The 18,515-nt window shown below is 33.4% G+C and overlaps 1 protein-coding gene across 6 annotated transcripts in view; it reads right to left on the bottom strand.

Moving 5' to 3' along the window:
• Atf7ip (activating transcription factor 7 interacting protein) overlaps positions 1 to 18,515 on the bottom strand; it is a 109,024-nt gene that overhangs the window by 59,055 nt on the left and 31,454 nt on the right. The window lies entirely within an intron of this gene.

The raw sequence follows: 18,515 nt of genomic DNA, 5'->3' as shown, positions 1-18,515 counted from the left end.
TTATTCAAAGTAATGTAGTCTGATGAAGTATACTAAAAAATAATAAGCAAAATCTTGGAAAACAGTAAGCAAAACCACTTCAGTAAATGGACACTTCTATCTTTGACATAAGCACTCCAAGTATATTCATGCTGTGAAAACAGTATAATTTTCAAATGGAATCCTGAAAATAATTTTTATTCAAATTTGTTTTCTTTATCTGGCTTAGCTAAACACAACTCAACAGACCTGACTAATAATGACTCTTTAAAAAAATCACTGATGACTCCCAACCTCTTTAGAAATACAGCTCTAGAAATCATCACTGATGATTCCTCTAACTTCTTTACAAATTCAACTGCTGCTGGATTCAATTGTTGGTTAAGAACTCTACACTTTCATTTTGAACTGCTAAATTTTACTTGAGAATTTACTACTGAACATAAAATCAATCTGTTCTACAACAAATACTAATTTGCTATACTGTTTATTGCCTTTAAATTGACTAATCAACCCACTTTGATCTCATTTGCATACATTTAGTATACAAATCTTTAAATATCTTAAATACTAAATATCTTGACATTTTTGTTTAAAATCCATTCTTTTGCTACAGCTTTAGTAAAACACTGCCACTACTTTCACTAGTTCTGTTTAAATTCCACAATGATTTTCACTGTGTTCACATGTTCTTTGTTTCCCAGTCCCTCAAAGCACCTGGTAATATTTATTACTTAAGGATCCAGAGCTTCCTGTAGTTCACAATTCTTTAATTCTACCAGGCCAGTGATTGTGAACCTTTTAGAGACAAGTGCTCAAGATGCAACCCAAACTCATTTATTACAAAGTGCCAACACTGCAATTAAACTGGAATACTAAGGTTTTAGTTTAGAAAAAACAACTCATACATTAATATCTTTTGTCTTAAAAGAAAAACACATGTGCAAATTCGCTACCACTGTACTAGGCTATGAATCTTCTGTCTGCTGGCATAAACAGCGCTGTCAGTAGCTTCCTGACATCTTACCAAAAATAAAACCCTGAACAAATCCGAAAAGCAAACAAACAAACAAATAAGCAAAAATAACGAAGTAAGGGATAGGAGAGGAAGAGAAATGAAAGGCCTTAAGGACAATATGCGGGCAAGTCCACCAGTCTCTAGTGACCCTGACACGTATCAAAATGTCTTCCATCATCTTTATGTGTTGGAGGATCCTTTCACTTTGCAAACTTTTAAAAATTAAATCCTCATTAATGTTTAAGTTTCTTGGCACTGAAAAATCTGCTTCATTACAAAAAGCAATGATTCAAATATAACTCAAAATATTCTGATATTCAGCATTAGAAATAAAATTGTTTTTGTTTTGGTTAAAAAAATTAAAGATATTTCTTATGTATTGATTAGTCACCAACTCAATAAATTATCAAGTGAACATAATATTTAACCCCTCAACAAATAACCTCCTGCTTGGCATTAACTGATTGATATTAGCTCAGGCATTACAATGTGGAATGCAATACCATCAAACAAAATTTTAAAAAGTAACCATAAACAAAGAAAATATTTGTCTCTAACAGCAATTCCTTAAACAAAATAGGAGTAAACTGTGCTGCTGAAATTATGGTTACATCAAAACCATAATGGTCAACGTTAGGTAGAAACAGCTGAAAACCAGGACCAGCCCAGGACCATAAAAAGCCTTTACTATGGGGAGGATCTGCCAGGCTGTCTCTGAATAAAGGAGAGAGAGCAACATGGCAGAACACAGAGCTGCTTTTATAGGAGAAGGGTGGGGTTAGCCTGAGCTGGGGTGGAGTTGAGTAAGGTAATATTAAGGGATTGGAGGAGCCTGCTACATTACTAGCTGCTAGGAGGTAGCAAGTATCAGGTTACTCTTTTGGCCAGAGAAGAGGTATGATGGGAAGAGAAGCCTGTCCTTTGTTGGAAGAAGTCATTATTTTAACATGAAGGCTGCTATTCCATGTGGCAGCCATCTAATGGCAGAGGAAATCTGACCGTCACTATAGTCTAACTTCTTGTTGCATTCACTGCTATGTGTTGAGAAATTGCAGGATAGTCTACTACCTGGAGGAAAAAAAGCAAGATACCTGAAAATCACTTCTACAAGTGTATTTTAGAGATCATTCCACTATATGGGCAAATTAAAACATATTTGATGTAAAATAAATGCCACTTTAGAATACACTGATTAAATTACACCCCATTAGAAAACCGTCCAGTTATCCACTGGCTTACCAAACTCCTTCACCAGGTAGATAAGGAGTATTCTTCAGGAATGTAAGAATTCATTTTTCCAAATATATGTTTCACATGTTGCTTGACTGAATTAAAATACTCAAAAGGCTTTAAATGTAAATATTTCAGATGAGATCAGGCATGTTCAGGGTGGTGTGACCATAGACAAATGTAAATATTTCAAATGTCAGGAAACAGTTCTTATTAATTCAACCTCAGGAATTAAGTGGAAAGCTTACTTCCCTGAATCATTGAGTTTTATTAGGTAGTAATGCAGAAACAACAACAGTAAAAACACCAAAATTCATTGGCTAGTAAACAACGTTGTCATTCTAGAACCAATGCTGAAGGAGGGCTTTCCTACCCACCCAATAGTTCTTGTGACAGAGGTAAAAAGACAATGGGAAGAATGATACTCATACAAGGGCTAGTCAAAAATTACGCACCGAATTTCTTAGAATTTATCACAATAAAAGACATATTGCCATTAACCCTTCTCAAAACATTCTCCCTTACTTTAAACACACCTATTCCATCAGTCTTGCCACTTTCTGAAGAAGTTCTGCAGTCCTCCTTCATGAGAGCTTTCATGAAGTATGATTTTTAAAATGCACTGAATGCCACTGCCAAGTACCAGCCAATGGAAGAGCAGGTTCCTAAAACATTATTACAGCATGTCCTTGTATACCTTATTCATGGGATGTAGCTCTTCCCCAAAGTCAAAGCGACCATATGAAAGGTAAACATTCTGAATGGATTCATAACATGAAGGAAGCCACAACAGCACAACCAAAGACAATCATGAAATACTTCAGAAAATGCTAAGAATAGAATAAATGTGTTTGAGTCAAAGGGAGTATCTTGAGGGAGATTAATGGCAATGTGAATTTTGTTGTAATAAGTATTTTAAATTTAAACTAACTTTTTAATCACACATCATACAGTAGCTTTTAAAGTTCTTGCTTAGGATTTTCATAATTTCACTTTCATAACTTCTGGATGTCCTGAATTGATTCAAAATGTTTACCTTTCACGGTCTTTTTTTTTTTTATTGGTACATTTTAGATGTATAATGACACTCATCATTGGAGATTTTAACTTTATATATCTTCTTATTTTTCCCCATATCCTGCCCTCCCTTCAACCCCCCCTCCACCCTTCTCTATTTACAAAGTCTTTTCTTTTTCATTTTCTCATGTCAATTCCATTCACCTCTTTCCTTTCCCATACCCCTCCCACTTCCCCTTGCCCTTGACTTTGAGGAAGAGCATTGCCACAAGTTGCACGGTGTCAGATGCAGTGAATGAAGTACATAAGTGAGGTGGATGTTTATATGAACCTGCCTTTCCACTGGATAGCACTAAGCAGCAGTACTCCTTGTTGTTATGGCTTGTATCTAAAGGTTCCCCAAAGTCTCAAGTGCTCATAGACAGGGAGTTTTGAAGGTGGCTAGATTAGGGTGTGCTACTGGAATTAATGATGTGGATAAGGAAAGGCCCACCCTGGATGGGGCTGGTACTACTCAAAAAACTGGTAGGCTGGCTGGGATAAAAGAGAGAGAGGCAGGCTTGCTTCTACTGCCTTTTGCCTGGGATGTCCTTCTGTCCTGCCACCCTGCCTTGCAGCCAGCCAACTATGGACTGAAACCTCTACACACTGAGCTAAATAAACTTTTTCTCCTTAAACCCTGGGTGTTGGGTATTTTGTCCAAGTAATGAAGAAAGTAGCTAAGACACCTGTATTTTCAAGCACATCTCCTAAAGATATTCACAAAAGAGGATTTCCAGAACTGCTTCACAAAGTGACAAGACTGATGGGGTAAGTGTGTTCAAAGTGAGGGGGAGTGTTTGGGGGGAAGCCTAATGACAATATATCTGTTACTACAGTATTTTAAAAATTTAAACATTCACCATATATTCTGTTCCGCCTTATATTTATTTTGGCATATGATTTCAGAGGTGTTAGTCCAGGTCAGTTGGCTCCAAGGTAGGAATATCATGGCAAAAGGGCATGGTGGAAGAAAGTTGCTCACTTCATGGCAGCCAGGAAGCAGAAAGAGAAAGGTAGGGCTGAAGAGAAAATGGCCAGGAACCAGATATATTCTCCAACGTCATGCCTCCATGATCCACTACCTTCAAGCAAGACCCACCTCCTGTCTCCATCACCACCCAATAGTAACATCAAATTATGACCTCCATCATTGGGTTAATCCACTTATTAACTTAGAGCTCTCACGAGCCCAAATGCCTATCAGCAACCAAGCCTTCAGCACAATGAGCCTTTCGAGGGACACACAGGATTCCAACCTAACACTATCTAAGAAAAGCCTACAATTGACATGGTATATAATGGTAAAAGATTGAAATTTTTCATACTAGTATCAGGAACAAGAAACATTTCCTCATCCATAAAACTAGAGAAGTTAGATCAGATAACTGGGAAGACTCACTTTAGGTCAAACTTCACACTTTTTCATTAATGCTTGGTTATGCTGAAAGATATTTGCTATTATTACTTTTATTCTGCACTAGATTATAGACAAGATAATAAAACAGCAAGAAAAAAAGCCATTTAACTAGAATATGCATAAAATTATGTATTTGCAAATGACTGAATCTTATATATTAAAAATAATGAATTAAAAATTATTAGAACTGTAAATGAGCAGGTTGCAGGATATAAGATTAATATATAAAAATCTATTGTTTCTATATTCTTCCAACAATCTGAAAATGAAATTAAAAGAATTCTAGTTTGGCAAGCTGCATGCCTATAATCGCAGTTACTCTATCCAGGAGCCCTCACGTTGAGCCCAGGAGGTTGAGGTTAGTTTAGGGCAACACAGCAAGGTCCCATTTTTAAAAAGAAAATAACTCCATTTCCAATAGCTTCAAAAATCATAAATTTAGCAAGAGAAGTGCAAAACAATACTATAAAACCTGCAAAAACATCAGTGAAGAAATTAAAGACTTAAGTGGGAAATGCCTCATGCTCACTAATCAAAAGATTAAGTTTAAGATGTCAGTCTTCGAAACTGAGCTACTGATTTAAGATCCCAGATATCTTCTTTGAAGTAACTAACAAGCTGATCCTAAAAACTCAGAGAAATGCAACGGACCTATCACAACCAAAACAATCTTCAAAAAGTAAAATAAAGCTGGAGGACTCACACCTCATATTTTCAAAACTTATTACAGCAAAGCTACAGTGATCCAGTGTGGTACAATTAGTGACAGGACAGATATTTAATGAAATAGCATTAGTCCTTCACATTTACAGTTAGTTTAGGTTGGGGTTATCAGACTAACTTATGAGGAAAGAACAGTATTTCCAACAAAACTGCTTGGACAACTGGAGAGCCCAAAGAAAATAATGAAATTGGATCTCTATCTCTTATTGTATACAAAAGTGATCTCTTAATGGATCAAAGATCTAAATTTAAAAACTAAAAATTTTAAATCTTAGAAGGAAGCACAAGCATAAATTTTCTTAACTTTGGAATAGGGAAATGTTTTAAGATGACACAAAGACAACAAATAACCAAAAAGAGGGGGATTAATTTGAACTTCATCAAAATTAGTTTTGTGCTACAAAGGCCTCCAGTGGTGGCAAACCTATGGCACACATGCCATTGATGTCTGTATTTTATGATCAAAAGCTCTGAAAGTTTCGCTATCACTGGTCTAGACTATCAAGAAAGCAAAATGGCAATCTAGACAATGGGAAAACATTTATAAATGATACAGCTGATAAGAGGCTCGTATCTAAAACGTATAAAAACTTTTACATTTCAGTAACAGAAAAGGACAAAATACTTGAACAGACATTTCTCCAAACAGACCAAAAAGACATTAGTCCAGAAGCAATAAACATGAAAAGATGCTCATCAGGGAGATGTAAATCCAAACTGCGATGAGAGAACCCTTCTCACTCATGAGGATAATTATAATCAAAGCAAATGAGTTCTGGCAAAGATGCGGAGAAATTAGACTTTTCATATAATACTAGTGAGACTGTAAAATGCAGCTGCTTTGGAAAACAAGCAGGCAGTTCCTCAACATGTTAAGCACAGTTACCGTACAACTCAGATTTCTACTCCTAGGAATACACCTAAAAGAAGCAAAAAAATATATCCATGCAAAAGCATGTCTATGAACATTCACAGCAATATTACTAAGCCAAACAATTAAAACCCAGGCATCCAACAAACAATGAATAGACAAACTGTAGTATATCCATACAATGGAACTATTCAGTCATAAAAAAGAAGAATACTGATATATTTATTCTACAACATGGATGGACATTGAAGATATACTGGAGGGAAACAGCCAGTCACAAAAGGTCATACAATGAATGATTCCATTTATATAATATTGTTCAAAACCTATAGAGAAATCATAGATGGGAAGCAGATTTAGTGATTGCTGAGGGCTAAAGGCTCTGAGAAGAAATAAACAGGATTTCTCTGTGGGATAGTAAAACTCCTTTAACACTTGATTGTGGTGATGGCTACACAACTCCATGAATATGCTATAAACCACTCAAACCTATACTTTAACAAGTGTTTTGGATAATGTATGAACAGCATCTCAATAAACTTTCTATTTTTTAAAAAAGAAAAATAAATAGCAGAACTTCAGTGGAGTGTTTTGTTTTTAAACCTAAGCCTCTACTGGGTCACATGCTAATACTTGGGGGGCGGTTATATATATTATATAAGAACTGAATGGTGAGTTGTACATTAGAGGATTCACATTTCTAGGTCAATGGTGCATCTGCAATTACACTAGTAATAAAAGTGAGTATAAGTAAAATAGCTCCAGCATTGTTCTTTATATCCTCATTTGAGATAAGCCAGTTACCACTTTCCTTATCCTAAATGGAACATAATTCTATAGTATGCTCCACCTTGCAGAATGACAGTAATGTGTATAACACACAATATGAAAGAACAAAACAAGCAAAAAGAAAAAGTTCCTTCCAAGCATGATAAAGATAAACACTCTTAAGTATAATTATTAATAGTCTCCTGCACATGTGAAATACAATTAACTATCTTTTATCAGAAAGACCAGAAAGTCTTAAGTGAGACAGACATATTCTCTTCTATTACAGACTGGTCTAACCAAAGGCCTTGTGCTAGGAATGTAGCTCAGTGGTATGCTGCTTTCCTAATATGGATGAGACCTCAGGTTCAATCCCCAGTACAACCAATGCATAACATACATAGCAACATACATATATACATACAAAAACACCAAAAAGCATTACACATAATCAATGTAATAAATGTTTTATAATGAGGTATATTTCTTGAACTTTTTGGAATTTCATATGGCTGTCACATCTTATCAATATTTTCTTTATTCATATGATATGTCTCTTGCCACCATTTACTGTATTTGCCAGTATTTTAGGGGTATCCTTTTTAAAATAATCATTATAAATGAACTCTTAATACCTAGATTTATATATTGTTTAATGAAATATATCTTCTATAAAATTACTAAAGTTTGTGTATCCATACCTTTGTTGCCAGAAAACATCTCAAACAGTGGTATCATTACGATGTGCTTCTAAGACAATTTCACCAAAGAAAAGAAATAGTCTGCTATTGTAGTAAACTACACAGTTTTAGAAACACAGAGCATATTCAATATTGAGTAAAAGAATGATGTGCTACATATAAAAACTGATAACTAAAATAATTCTTAAATGAGAAAAGCTATTCTGTTGGACGGCAAAGTTAGTGATCTAGAACATTTTAACATGTTTCATATAAAAAAATAATAAAATATATTCACTTATATATTGCCTAACAGAGGTAAAACATAGCATCATTAAAATCAATCAAATGTTCACTAAACAGGAATTTTGAGCCTTTCAAAGATTGCTTAGTTTGATTTCCTACTTCAAAAACCAAACACTGCTTTCAAAGAAATCTACATTTGTTTATTATTGCATAACGATGAAAATCCTCTTTGAAATAATAAACATATGCCAAAAGGAGCCTCTCGTAGCCATCTTATCAGTTCTTTCACAAAAACTGAAATACAATTTGCATAGTCACAGTGGTTGGCCAGTGAAAGCAAGGTCACATAACCAATCAGGAGGCTAAAAATTGGGTAACCATAAAAGGAGAAAGTTTAAAGCTGCCTGGCAACAGCCTAAATATAGAAACAATACACTAGTATGAATCTTGGAACAGACTTGAACACAAGAGTAAAACTACCAGATAAAACACTTCACTTTCTTGGAGAAAAGCATGTGTCTTACATTTTACTACCCAAAATATTAATCTAACATCTTTTCTTTATTAGGTGTCAACTAAAGAAAGATAAATAAGCCAAATAAATGGGCCACTTCCAAGTAACATGTATGCCAACATTATTTTACTTATGTGTGTACACATGTATACACGCTCATAAATATGTACCTACATGTTTTTCTATTTTTAGAATAATGAGGCACTTGAATCACAGTTCTAATGAATTCAAAGCTCTAAATTCTCAAAACTGGAATAGCACTGCATTCTAGCACTTTTTTCTGAAATTACTGAGAACTTCATTGGTTAAAAAAACTGGCATACTAATTTGCATTTTTTCTTTGTATATTACAATTTTACTCTGGAATGTATTTTAATTTCTGAAGATAACAGTTTGCAATCTGATGTCACAGTGATGAAAATGAGATTATGGGCTAGTAAGAAATGACCAAACGTCTTTCACTCACCACTCCCAAAAAGTTTTTTGCTGAAATGGTAAATTAATTTTTAAAATGTCTTCTTTGGCACTGTTACCTAAAATGTAAAATAAATTTTTACATTTGACACTAAAAATCTAAATACTTAATATGAAAATTACGTGAAGGATTTATTTTGATCATGAATAAATCTTGGAAACAATGCTTTTGAAAGATTTAAGAACACAGAACAGTTTTAAGTAACAAAAATTCTACTAAAGGATGGATTAAAATTAAGCAATCCACTAACACTCTTCAAACACTTAACAGTGGCTGGATTATAAAATGAAGCTACAGTAAATTAAAACCATGAATACTGTCACTTTAAACAGGAGTTTACATGAGAAGTAGCTTCGCAATTTTTATTTATTTTTCTTAATGTTACATTCAAATATAGTGGATATCCAAAGTTTAAATGTAATTGTATTTACGATTTTAAAATATCTTAGGGTTAGGAGTGTTGCTCAATGGTGGTCCTTTAGCCTAGAATGCCTCAGGCTCTGGGTTTGATTCCCAGGACTGCAAACATTAAAATTAAAATATCTTCAATCTTGTATGTGCATAGTTTTGTTTATTTATTTGAATAAATAATCTATTATTTTCATTACAAGTGAAAGCAATATGAATTAACCTATTAGTTATAAATAGTGAAGGAACATTTCCCTATGGTCAAATTTTGTTAATATTGCACTACAACTGTAAGAAACTCTTTGATAAACCCCGATTATCACATATCACTTTATACAAGTCTTAATACTTCATATTTTCCTAAGTAGCATTTAAAGCAGTTGTAATACTTTTTTCAAAATTTCTATTTACACTGGCCAGTTCTACTTCAAGAAAACCAAGCAAATATCAAGTTTGCAGAACATTATTCAAAGTAGCCACAAAACACGTTTCAATCAGAACTTGGAGGAAACTGAATAATCAAGGCTCCTTAGAACAATTAGTACAGCACCATTAAAATGTGCTAAAGAAATTTATATAGCTACAGATAGCTGCTACAGATCAATAATCTATTTTCTCCTGCTTCTCTCTGTGCTAAAAACCCACAGGAATTTAAACTGGCAGCTGAGAATCAGATTGCTTTTTGTTTCCAGCCTCATATACTTACTTTAATAATAAATACATCTAAAGAAGAACCTTGCTCCTCTTCCATATTGTGGAAGAAATTAAAATTCTTCTTTGTATCAACTATTTTTCTCTTTGATAACAAAGCAATATTCCTATTTTTCCCACCCTATAGATCTAAATTATTTTTACCACAACTTTTCTAGCCAATTCTATTTATGATTCAACACCTTTATTCACTTGTATCTTTCAAAAAAAAAGGAACCTTTTTGATAGCAATATCTCTACTATGTAAATAGCAAGGAAAGGAGCAACTTAATGAGACTGTCTCAAAATAAAAAATTTAAAAAGAGAAAAAAGGCTGGGATATAGCTGGGTGCAAAGGCCTCAATTCAATCCCCCAGTGCTGCAAAATGAAAAGGACTGGGAATGTAACTCAGTGGTATAGCATCGCTGGGTTCAGCACTGGTTTGTGGTACTACAAAAAAAAGAAAAGAAAAGAAAATAGTACAGAGCTCCTCTAATCCAAAACTAAGAATTACACAATTTTACTTTTCATAATTTTTTGTAAAAAGTATAGATATGGACCATAAAATACCATACTTTGATTTTTAATTTTTATTTTTACTAGTACATATCTGTAGTACATAACAATTATATTCATCATGGGAAGTTGCTACATATAGACAACACAACTTAATACTTTATAAGTTCCCTTTCACCTCTCCCTCCCTAAAGAAAATACTGTACTTTGGAAACTCAGTCTCTCTCTTCAAAATTACCGCTATCAATGAGCCAATATTCTCTACCCACTCTTCAAATACATTAACTGATATGTTCCATTGTCACCTAAATCTGTCCATGAGCTGTGCTTATTACTGAACACAGCTGTATATTTTTATTATATATTATGGAACTCAAATTTTTTGTAAACTGACGAAATATGAACGTAAAAAAAAGAGCCATTATACATGCATCAACAAGCGAAAGTGATGCAGTACAGAAAAAAAGAGATAAGGGTGGAGATCTTGGGCAAATCATTTACTATCTTTAGGTCTAAAGTTTTGCATATGAAATACAAGGAAATTAAAATAAGATCCTAAAAGATCCTTCAAGTTTTGATTCTCTAATAACATTTTAATAAATCCTACTCTACAATGTACTGCTCTTTAAAAGCAATGATAAAAACAGGTTTGGCTTTGTTCATGTATCCAGTATTCGTCGGAACCTAAAATTACTGCAGTACGATTTTTAAGACACTGTAAAGAAATGATGTAATTAAAAATACAAAAATACACTCTAACAGAAAACATTGTATACAGCCATATATATTATATATTAGATAGATAGATGAAAAGAAATACCGGTAGTAAAATAACATGTTTAGGTATGTTATTTATATAACCATCAAAATTAGGAGACCTTCTCTAGTTTCCATGACTAGTTCTCTAGTCTTCATTATAGACGGTTTAATCCTAATAAAAAGAAGCTTTCAAATGTTAATTAAGAAAAGACCTCTTCAGAAGCCCTATTATTTTCCTCATAGTGTTTATACTAAAATTTCATGCTGAAAACTGACTCTGCTAGACAAGAGTATGCCTTTCTTTCCAATCTCAATTCAATCATACTTCTGCTCATAACACTATTTATAATTCAGTTATAGCCATAAGACTTCACAAGTAGTTGCTAAGCAACAGCAGCATGCTCAGTTCAGGGCTATTGGAAATCTGGCACTCTGCCACATGAAAATAGTTAAACTGAGCCTAGAGCCTCCAGAAATTAAAAATTAAGAAGGGGGGCTGGGGGAACCTAAATTCCTGCAGTTATAAATACACTAAGTGCAAAGAAGTTCTTTTCAAGGTTCACAAATACAATATTTCCAAATACTTATATTTATCTTCAAAATGTTTTAACATCTTGCCTTTTTTAAGACAAATATTCTAAAGCTATTTTTCAGGTAATTTTTTTTTGATCAGCCGCATCACTGTTAATATAAAATTAAATCAATACTATGCAAAAACAGTCTTTGGAAAGAATAGGTAGCAAACAGTCTGTGGGAACTGACTACAACATCAGATCTTTAAAGCAATGAAACATGAAACTGCATTTTCCTCAAATATGTTTATCTTTAACTGCCTGTTTAATTACTACAAGATAACTTTTATATAGTAGAATGCTCTGTGTCTCAATTTTAAACTTCTCTAGTAATTTAAAATATAAGCACATTAGGAAATTTATTAAAAATCCAAAGGATTACTGGAATTAACTGTAATTTCTCAATAGAAATTTTAAAAACCACTATGTTTCAACATTCACTCACTAAACAGAAATATAAAATAACAACCAATAAAAATAAACAAGAACATAAAGAACGTCCCTCAAACTGGTAAAGATCACTTCGGACCCACTAGAAATTTCTGTTGTTTCTTGTTCTATACAGCACACTGAAGAATCGTGTATTGTGACGAAGCTGTATATCTCTGAAGTGTGAGGATGGTTCAATTTATGAGAATAAATGTGATACTCCACACTGAAAGAATAATTGAACTCATGTAATTTCAAAAGATGCATAAAAAACATCTGAGAAAACAACATTCTTTTCATCACACACACACATACAGACACATACACCATGTATCTATAATCCCTGCTATTTAGGAGGCTGAAGCAAAACAATCACAATTTTGAGAGCAGTCTGGTCCACTGAGCAAGACCCTATCTTGACATTAGAAATTAAAAGGACTGGGTTTGTAGCTCAATGGTAGAGCAGTCCTAGGTTCAATTCCCAGAATTTCAAATACACACACACACACAGGAAAATATATATGGTAATGTATATGGAGAAAATATTAAAAATCAAAAGTAGGAAAGAATGTTTGCTCTTTTAGATATGACAAAGCAGTAATTATTGTAGCAGTTAATCTTCACTGTCAAATGGATTGGCTTGAGAGACACCGAGATCAGTAAAGCACATTTCTGAGCCTTCCTCCTCTATACCCTTCTGCCAAAGTGATTATGCCCTAGAGCCAGCTAATCATGGACTGAAACCTCTCAAACTGTAAGACAAAATAAACTATCCTCTCCTTTAAGTTGTTTATGTCAGGTATTTTGTCTCAGCAATGGAAAGGTGATCAAACAAACTGCTATCATAGTTTTTAAAAGTGCGAAAATAATTATCCAAAAGACAGAGACAAACAATAAAAAGAATGTAATATATGACAGAGAAACCATCATAAATTGAGTGGGAAGAGAGATTTTTTAAATGACTGGCTGAGAATGGATCAAAATAGTTCAGATATAAGTGCAACAGCAAACATACTAGATACAAAATAGAAAACATTTAAAGTAATGCAGTGTTATATTTAACGATAATTTTTAAATTACTTGTGAAAAAAATAGTGATAAGCAACTAGTATCCAAAATAAAAAAAAATACTTATTAGTTAAAAAAGAACAAAAAAAATAAATATCAACAGACCATTCTTTTTTTGGTACCACGAATTGAACTCGGGCCCCTGTGCTTACAAGACAGGCAGTGGAACCACTGAACCAAATCCCCAGCTCTTCAACAGACCATTCTTAAAACAAGTACAAGATGTTCAATTTTAATAATAATCAGAGAAAACAACAACAAAATACATTTTTATCCAACAGACTGGCAACAATTTATAGTAAACATTAATGTAGATAAGTATAGTATGAGACTAGTCAGTCTCTTACACTCTTGGGACAATTAACTGTCAAAACCATTTCTAAGAAGAGGGGCAAGCAGAATTATGCATCAATTGTGACATGCTAAACATACTTTGAGACATGTATCCTAAGATAAACTAACATTTTAAAAAGGGTAATGTATCAGGATGCCTTCTGCTGCACTATAAGAGCAGAACAAAGTAAGAAAATATCTTCCAAAAATACTTGGATAGAGGCTGGGGATTTAGCTCAGTGGTTCCACTGCCTGGTTCACATGTGCAAGGTCCCAAGTTCAATCCATGGTAGAAAAAAAAACAAAACAAAAAAAAAACAACTTGGATCCCCACTGAAGCATAATAAGGAGCTTAAAAGAATATGACAAATCTCTCACAGACATGAAAAGTTCTCTAAGAAATATTATTAAGTGTAAGAAAATACAACGCAGAACTCTTAATATTAATATTAATAAGGAAAACACTAGGCATGGGACATTGTATTTTAAACACTGGCAATATCCTTTTCTAGTTAAGTCACCTGTCCAATATACATAGCCTTTCCTTGCCTCAGTAGCCTCATCTATGAAATTGAAACCGTAATAGTGTCTGTTATCACAGAAATGTTATGTAAATTAAATAATAAATAGAAAGTAGTTTGATATTATAAGCAAGCAATGTTTTCTATTTTTATGCTATTACATTCTTTAAACACACAAATTAAACATGTACATAGATATGCAAGTGTATTTTAGAAGTCTGTAAGGATATCGGTCAAGCTAGTAAAAGCAGCTCACTTGGGGAAAGATGGGAACATAAATATAGACTTCCACACACCTGATATGCCAGTTTGAATCTTCACATGGAAAACACATTCATGTAATCTATTTGTGATCAGTTAAGAAGGCTTCTCTGACTTTCTGTGTCCTGTGTTAGTACTAAGGGCAGCAATGACATTAATGATTGTGGTTAGAACAGTGACTTATTCAGACACTGAGCCCCAGAAGATACAAGGAACTCTGCACACAAAAGACAAATTACCAGCATGTCCCATGTGCAAAAGGTATGCTTGCACATCCCTACAATCACCTGAACTGTCAGCATGCACCCAAAGTTAAAGGGAAAAGTTCAAATATAAAAAATATAATCAAACCAGGAGTGGAAGTGCAGACTTGTAATCCCAGCTACTCAAGAGGCTGAGGCAGGAGCATCAAAACTTTCAGGCCAACCTGAGCAACTTAGTAATATCCTTTCCCAAAAAAGTTTTAAAAAAGTGGGGAGGGAGCCACTGGAGATACACATAATTGTTGCCTGGGTTCAATGCCCAGAACCACAAATAATAAAGTCGGGCATGGTGGTACATGTCTAAACCCAGCCCTCTGAGAGGATGAGAAAGATCACAAATTTCATGGGCTGCTTAGCAATTTAGGAGAATCCTGTCTATAAATAAAAAAATAAGAAAAGGGCTGGCAATGTAGCTCTGCGGTATTAGAGCACTTGCCAAGCATGCACTAGTCCATGGGACCAATCCCTACCAATGCAAAACAAGAGTATTTGCCAAACTTTACAAAACAAGCCAACAAACAAAAACATTTAGCTAATTAGCAGAAATAACATAATACATTTTAAAATAGTACATCAAAAAACTCAAGTGTGCATGAGATGGTATTTATCATTAAGAACAAGCATAGTAATAGAAAATCAATATGAAATCTCAATTAGAAAAATAAGCTTCAGAAACAAATGTCAAGAAAGACCATATATTCTCTGGGAACATTTTACAAACAAACAAAAAAAAACTTAAAGCTCAGATAATAAGGGGATATACCCAAAAGTATCAATTCATACTGAAGAGAATTGGGGACACCAAAAAAAGAAAGGAAAAAATTCAGAGCTGAAAAACTGTACAAGTTTTCCAATAATTGAAACCTACTGAATACCAAAACAGACTAAACTAAAACAAGCAAAATAAAAATTTTTGATACCTAGACATACAGTGATAATTTCAGAAAACCAACACTAATAACAGGGTAAAAGAAAAATTTACAAAGACACGTGAATTAAACTGACATCAGACTTGTCATCAGCAATAATGAACACTAAAAGAACAGTATCCTCAAAGTTTAAAAGAAAAATCATTTTTATCCTGGAGTTCTATCTACTACCAGCCAAACTAGTATTCAGCAAGGATGGAGAAACAGATACTACATCTGAGCAAAGAGTAAAGTAAGCAAAGAGTAAGAGTATTGGTAAAATAACTACAAGAAGATATACTGCAGGTATAAAACAGTAAAAGACACTAAGAAGGAACTCAAATAAGGGAACCAGCTGTGCTCCCAAAACAAAACAAAGGCAAACTTATAGGTAAACAGAAATAATTGAGGATTCATAATCTTTAAAATAAATATTCTGAACTAAAATCCCAGATAATTATAACATGAGAAGCTAGCAGGTTTCAGAGTTGCAGAATATGGGACAGGGCCAAAAAAAAAAAAAAAAAAAAATCTGTCAATCAATCAAATAAAAACTATTTGGACTTTAAGCCAGTTAAAACACACATACACAAAAAAATTAGGTAGGTACTATAAACAAGAGACATACATTATAATAAAGCAGCATAGAAAAGCTGAATAAGGGATGAAAATACCATTATTAAGAAAAGACTAACCTCCAAATAAAGATAGTTATTCATATAAAACCTATGTATAACAAGTTTTTTTATGTATAAAAAAGTTCAAAATTAAAGTCAAGTGGTGGTATAAAAAAAAGCATGTTCAGTCTGGGGATTTAGCGCAGTGGCTCTGCTGCCTGCCACTCAAGCGCAAAGACCTGAGTTCGATCTTCCATACCAAAAACAAAACAAAACAAAAACAACATGTTCTGCCACTAGAAATTCTACCTTGTATGTACTCCAATAATATCATTTTTAATCACATATAGCAAAATCAGTTCTAAAATAGATCAGGAAAATAATAAATCTACAGAGATATATACCCCTTTTCTGAAACAAAAATGTATGTATCCCCCAATTAAAATGCTACAATAGAAAGAGTTGTATACTCCACACAAATTTTAAACAAACATGCATATCCAAAAGAAATATAATATTGACCTTTTATATGGCGAGAAGGAAATTGTAATAAATTTAAAGACCAAAAAGAAAATAAACCACACAAAGCCATATTTTGTGACTATAAATTAAAGAAGTTAAATACAGCAACAGGATGAAAGGAAATTTTTTTTATACAAATTTAAAAAAAAAATGGATCAAGAAATGAATCCAAAACACAAGGTAAATTTCTTGGGGGGAAAAAAAAACAAATTACAAACAGTATACCATCCAGGAAATTCCACTAAAATGAAAAATGATACTAAGATGAAACTAAGTCTTAATTGCATAGAGTATTAATTTCAAAAACACAAGGCCAAAGGAAATAAAATCAAAATAAGTAATTATGATATAAGCAAAAATTGAGAGAAAACTCAAAAAATAGCCATCAACCAAAGAAACCAAAGCCAGTCCTTTGATAAAAATCTATTAAAATGGGAGAAATATAGCAAAGAAGATCCAGAGAAACATAATAAGTAATACTAGAAATTATAAAAGACAAAATATAAGGACATCGACTTGGCTCAATCATTAAAGTAGTAAATTATCAATGAAATCTAAGAAAAGGCTGAAGAATTTAAAATGCAAATTCAACAGTGCAAAGTAGCTGCCAAAAAAATGTTACTACAAAGTTAAACTACAGAACAGAAATATACAAGGGAGAATGGTGGATATTCTCAAGAGAATTATGTTTGGTTTTTGCATATCAGAGATAGAAGCTTTAATAACTTCAAAATAAGCAAAAGGATGATCACGCAAAAGAATGGTCTGAAACAACATTTTATATTTTAAAGTTTTGAAAAATGAAGGATATTTAACCTAGAAAACACAAGAAAAAAATTCAATTTCAGACAGACATATAGGATAGAAGGGAGTGGAAAGGCAAATGATAACTTTGTCTCAGAAAATGTTAGTTTGTCAGTATCCAACAAAAAGGAATTGTCTTATGAAAGCAGAGATGCCTTTTTTATTAAAAATGCTAAAGCAGGGCCCAGGATTTAGTTTAGTGGTTTTATTCAGTGGTTCCACCACCTACCTGTCTCACAAGCTTAAGGTCCCGAGTTCGATCTCTGGTACCAAAAACACAAAAATCGCTAAAGCAGAAACTAAACAATAACCTATATCAAGAATATTAAACAGTAGATTTTTATGCAAAGTGCACTGTTATAACTACTTACCCATTTTACTTCACTGCAAAGATTTTGTAACTGGTTACTAAATAATTTTTTATTGCCTAAGAAAAACATTAAAAACTAAAACCTCATATACTTTCATGCCCAGATTTTGGATCACTTACACTCAAGTTTAATAATAACAAAGATTATACACTTCAGTCAAGCATGGCAATGCACATCTATAATCCCAACACTGGGAGGCTGAGGCGGAAGGATCCCACATTCAATCCCATCCTGGGTAATTTAGCGACTTAGATGACTTGTTTCTAAGTAAAATTAAAAAGCGGTTGGGAAGACAGTTCAGTGTAAAGGCCATGGGTTTAATCCCCAGTACCATACACACACACACACACACACACACACACACAAATGATTATACTTTTATCTTCATGACTTTTATCTTTGTCTTTCATTTCCTCTTAAATTTTCTATGCACAAAATACTCTTCCTTCCCTTATCAATTCTTTGCTACAATCCCCTACCAACTCTAATAAC

The sequence above is a fragment of the Fukomys damarensis genome, unplaced genomic scaffold (assembly GCF_012274545.1).
Source record: "Fukomys damarensis isolate Sample0158 unplaced genomic scaffold, DMR_v1.0_HiC HiC_scaffold_19, whole genome shotgun sequence".
Classification (NCBI taxonomy): domain Eukaryota; kingdom Metazoa; phylum Chordata; class Mammalia; order Rodentia; family Bathyergidae; genus Fukomys; species Fukomys damarensis.
The sequence above is the reverse complement of the archived record's forward strand: the minus strand, read 5'-3'. Positions and strand labels throughout refer to the sequence as shown.